Consider the following 5,096-nt stretch of genomic DNA (forward strand, 5'->3'; position numbering starts at 1 on the left):
GTTAGGTGAAACCAATTGCCCTGGATGGTGCTGATGAATGACAGTGGCATGACCTGTGCCATAAAGGAGCTTCTAGTCTAGGCAGTGACCAGGATTGTTTGCAAAGATGAGATTAATGGCCAGCAGTAGTGTGATGAAAGGTCAGCAGGGAATGGTACACTGAGACGGTGCAGTCCAAATTTCAGCTGCCAGAAATGTCTATTTGTCATTCCAGTGGGCACAGACTCCTTGATATATCAAATGAGGAATATAAGCTCTACAAATATCAGCTGTGGGTCAGGGTCATCCCTAGCACATTACTAAGGACATCCAGGCATTTAATCAGTGAGGCATACAGAGGTCACCAACTTGATTTTGTTGTTTTTGTTGTTTTAAGAAAGACGGGATCTCACTATTTCCCAGGTTGGCCTGGTATTCGCTGTCGACCAGGCTAGCCTCAAACTTGCAACAATTCCTCTGCCACTGCCTCCTAAGTGCTGGGATTATAGGCATGAGCCATCAATACCCACCCAACTTGATCTTCTATGGTGTTTAAAAACATTTTTTAATGTATTTTACCTGCATGTATTTAGGTGAATCATGGGTATGCAATAGCTGCAGAAGCCAGAAGAAGCTGTCAGATCCCCTGGAACTGGTGATTGTTAGCCCTCATGTGGCTGCTGGGAACCGAACCTGGGTCCTCTGCAAAAGCAGTCAGTGCTCTTAACTGCTGAGCCAAATCTCTATCCCTGACACCTGAGTTTGATATCAGTTCTGCATATACGAATGAACTCGGACACATCTCTTTGCCCCTTAGGCTAAAGCTTCACCTGTGAGCTAAGGATGCCAAATCAAATCTCTCTGGACATGTTTGTGTCCCTAGTGCCAGCAGTTTACGTTACCGACTAGAATGCAAAGCACACACACATCCAGGTTTGTGACTAACTCTAGACTCAGAGCAATAGAGGAGATGCCCAGACAGCCCAGAACAAATGGATCGTGGAGAAACCCCATGTCGTTTATCATGGAGGATCAAAAGGGGGAAACTATTCAAGTGGCTTTGAGCTTCTTGGCCACGAGAGGGCACCCCAGCCTCATAACCTAGGCAAGCTCATTAGCTTTCACCTGCACCAGGGAGGTGAGCAGAAACCACATCTTTATCTCCAAAAGACCAAGGGCCAGAGATGAGAGTCAACAAACACAAATGAGCACAGGACTGGGGAGAATACACAAGAGCAGGCACGGCTATAATCCCCACACTTGGGAGATGAAGGCAGGAGGAACAGGAAGTGCAGAGTGAGCTCAATGTCTGCCTAGAATACATGAGACACCGTCTAAATAAATGTAACACGGCACTTGCTGGGCCCAGACCAGCATGGGCCAAATGACAAAATATGCCTAGAGACAAGAAATGACAGCTGAAGCATGGTCACCTTGAGGTTTCCTGTTGAGGTTGATGTCACTGGCAGCCTCTGTGACCATGAGTCCATGTGTTGACTTGAAAGCATAGGGAAGAAGGGGCCAAAAGCCAGAGCAGGCTGGGTCCTGAATGGCTGACTGTGGCCATCAGCCCAGAGACTCTAGAGAACCACGGAAGTATATGCAAAGTATATGCAAATAAATATGAGGGAGTGCTTTTGCTCTTCCCGTTTTCCCTGAATGGTGGTCTTTCCCTCCAGTCTTCCTCAGCTCAGCTGATTTCCAAGAAACACCCTGTGGGTTCTAGGAATGAAAACCTGGGTTTGATACAAACAGGCACCCCCAGGAAGCCTCTAATGCAAGCAAGCCTGCCCTGGGAAGCCAAGTCCAGGGCCACAATAGTGGGAACCCACAGTCAGCCCCAGCACAGGAAGGCAAGACTGGCAGAATGGCAGCCAGAGGGAGAAGAGGGAAAGTGAGGCTTTTAGACCATTAGCCTAACTCTCCCTTCTCAGGCACTCCCCATTTAGCAGCTCAACAACCCAGACTCCCAGAAAGCCCTAAATGCCTGCAGAAAAGAGAGAGAGAGAACAAGTGTTCATCAGAAAGGCAACGACTTTGTTCCAAAATGGCAAAATGGGGGATGAAGCGATAGTTCAGCAATTAAGTGCACTGGCTGCTCTTGTGGAGAACCCAGGCTCAGTTCCCAGCACCCACATGGTGGATAAAAACTGTCCTCAACTCCAGTTTGGGGTCTAATGCCCTCTTCTGGCCTCCACAGGTATTGCATGCACATGGTACAATTAGAACCATGCATGCAAAACACCTACACATAAAATAAAATTTAAAAAATGATATTTAGGGACTAGAGAGATGGCTCAGAAGTTAAGAGCACTGACTGCTCTTGCAGAGAACCAGGGTTTGATTCCCAGCACCCACATGGCGGCTATGAACCGTCCTTAACTCCAGTTCCAGGGGAATCCGAAGCCCTCTTCTGATCTCTGCGGTCATTGCACGACGGGTGCACTCACATACATGCAGACAATACACTAGTACACATAAAAATAAATAAAATATTTTAAAAAATGATATTTAACACTTTGTATGCTAATTAGAAATAAAAATATTTAAAAACAAAACAAACCCTGCATTTCTATGGCATGGCTAATACAAATCCAAATGACCACCAAAGTGAATTTAATTTTACTGTTCTCTGGGCCCATGAGCTCCTAATGCATTAAGAATCAGCTCCAGTGTTCACCATTACTTAACTGGTTTCTTTAAAGTAATGTGTAAAAATACCCTTATATAGGAGCTGGGGAGCTAGTTCAGTGATTAAGAGCACTGGCTGCTCTTGCAGAGGACCCAGGTTCAGTTCCCAGCAACCACATGGTGGCTAACAACTGTAATTCTAGTGCCAGGAAATCTGATGCCCTCTTCTGACCTCCACGAACATTGCATGCATGAGTGCATTTACATGCAGGCAAGATACTCATACACAAAAAATAAAAATAAAAAAATTTTACTATATGTGTGCTGTACTTTACCTTTCATTCAAACCCTAGGAAGGAGTTATTTTATCTTTAGAAAAAGATAAGAAATTAAAACAGTGATTACAAAAAAACCAAACTCACATAGCCTATCAGAGAGTATAACTTGAACCCAAGTTTTGTATGCAGCAGTATATAAAGTTAATTAATAGCTGGGTGTGGTAGCACATGCCTGTAGTCCCAGCACTCGGGAGGCAGAGGTAGGCGGATCTCTTGAGTTCAAGGCCAGCCTGGTCTATAATATAGTGAGTTCCAGGCCAGCTGGGGCTATAGGGAGACCCTCTATCAAAAAGACCCCCACCAAAAAAAAAAGAATGGCAGAGAGAAAAAGCAGGTAGGTCAGTGTGGTTCTCCCCCTGGGTGACAAGGGTCAAGTGCTTCTGACTCTTGCTTAGTTCATCATGGTCAAACATGGCATAGGACTTTCAGGACTTGAACTTTCTGTCAAGGAAGGGGAGATGATTGCTCTCCAGACAGCCTTAAGTAGCTGAAACAACAAACTCAAGTACTTTTCCTTAATAAAAGCTACTCCTGGGGCTGGAGAGATTGCTCAGTGGTTAAGAGTGCAGCCTGGGTTCAAGTCCCAGCACCTACATGGCAGCTAACAACTATAACTCCAGTTCCAGAGGATCTGACATCCTCTTCTGGCCTCTGCACCTGTGACACAGGTGCACTTACATACATGAAAGCAAAACACTCATACACAAAAATAAATTTAAAAATTTTTTTAAAAAAGCTACTCATGCTGGGCATGGTGGTACATGCCTGTCATCCCAACACACCCGCCACAGAGAAAGGAGGATTTCCACAAGTTCAAGGCCAATCTGGGCTTCATAGTGAGTTCATTCCAGGCTAGCCAGGGGCTACATAGAAAGATCAGGCCAAAAATAATTAAAATAATAACAATAATAATAATAATAAGGAAAATCACTTATTCAAGCAACATTGTGACCAAATAGTTGCTCACAGATTTCAAAATGCTCAATTCAGACAAGTAGCTAACAGCACAGTATAAGCAACTTTGGCTAATCAAAAAGGGAATCCACCTTCAGAGTCTTGAGCTCTGCTCACTCCTGTCCAGGTTAAATGTTTTCCCACACACACCCTCTAAAAACAGTTGTAGTCTTTTTTATTCTTCTTAGTTTATATTTTTGAGAATTTTAGCTTAGGCTGGATTCGAACACAAGGCAATCCTCCTATCCCAGCCTTCTAAATGCTGGCATGAGCCACCCTACTAGGCTTTTTTGTTTTTTTTCACTCTGATTTTTGTTTGTTGCTTGAGACGGTCTCCCTGGAACTTCCTATGTAGACCAGGCTGACCTCAATTTCACAAAGATCTGCCTGCTTCTGCCTCTAGAGTGTTGGGATTAAAGATGTGGGCTATCACGTCTGTTGTGTTTTTTTTTGAAACAGAGCCTCACTATGTACCCCTCATTGGTCTGGAACTTGCTATATAGACCAAATTGGCCTTGAACTCACAGCAATCTACCTGCCTCTACTTCCTAAGTGCTAGGATTAAGGCATGCACTTTATCCAGCTAGACTTTTTTTTAATTTATTTTTGTGTGTGTCTGTGTGTGTATAAACCACACATGTACAGTGTCCCTGGATGCCATAAGAGGATGTCAGATCCCAGGGAGCTAGGGTTATAGACAGTTATAGGCAGCACCTGATATGGATACTGGGAACTAACTGAACTCTGAAACAGAGTAGCTAGCACTCTTAAGTGCTGAGCCGTCTTTCCAGGCCCTTTTCAGCCTATTTTTTTAGCTAGGTTATTAGAGACTTGCTTCCTGTCCACATCAGACTTCTCTGTTCCTAGTGAAGTTCTCTCAAGAGCTGGTGAGGCCCTGGCCTTTATGGCACAGTGGCGACCAGAGTCATAGAGCACTTAACTCTCTACAGGAAGTAGAAACCCTTCAAATTGAGGCTTTGCTTTCTGTGGGACTTTTGGAATTAATTAAAAATTTTATTTTATGTGTATGAGTGTTTTGCCTACATGTATATAAGTGCACCATGTGTGTATAATGTCCACAGAGGCCAGAAGAGGGCATTGGATCCCCTGGAACTGAAGTTATGGATGGTTGTGAGCTGACACATGGGTGCTGGGAATTGAACCTGGGTCCTCTGCAAGAGTAGCCAGTGCTCT

Source organism: Nannospalax galili, unplaced genomic scaffold, assembly GCF_000622305.1.
Source record: "Nannospalax galili isolate Female #2095 unplaced genomic scaffold, S.galili_v1.0 scaffold54, whole genome shotgun sequence".
Taxonomy (NCBI): Eukaryota; Metazoa; Chordata; class Mammalia; order Rodentia; family Spalacidae; genus Nannospalax; species Nannospalax galili.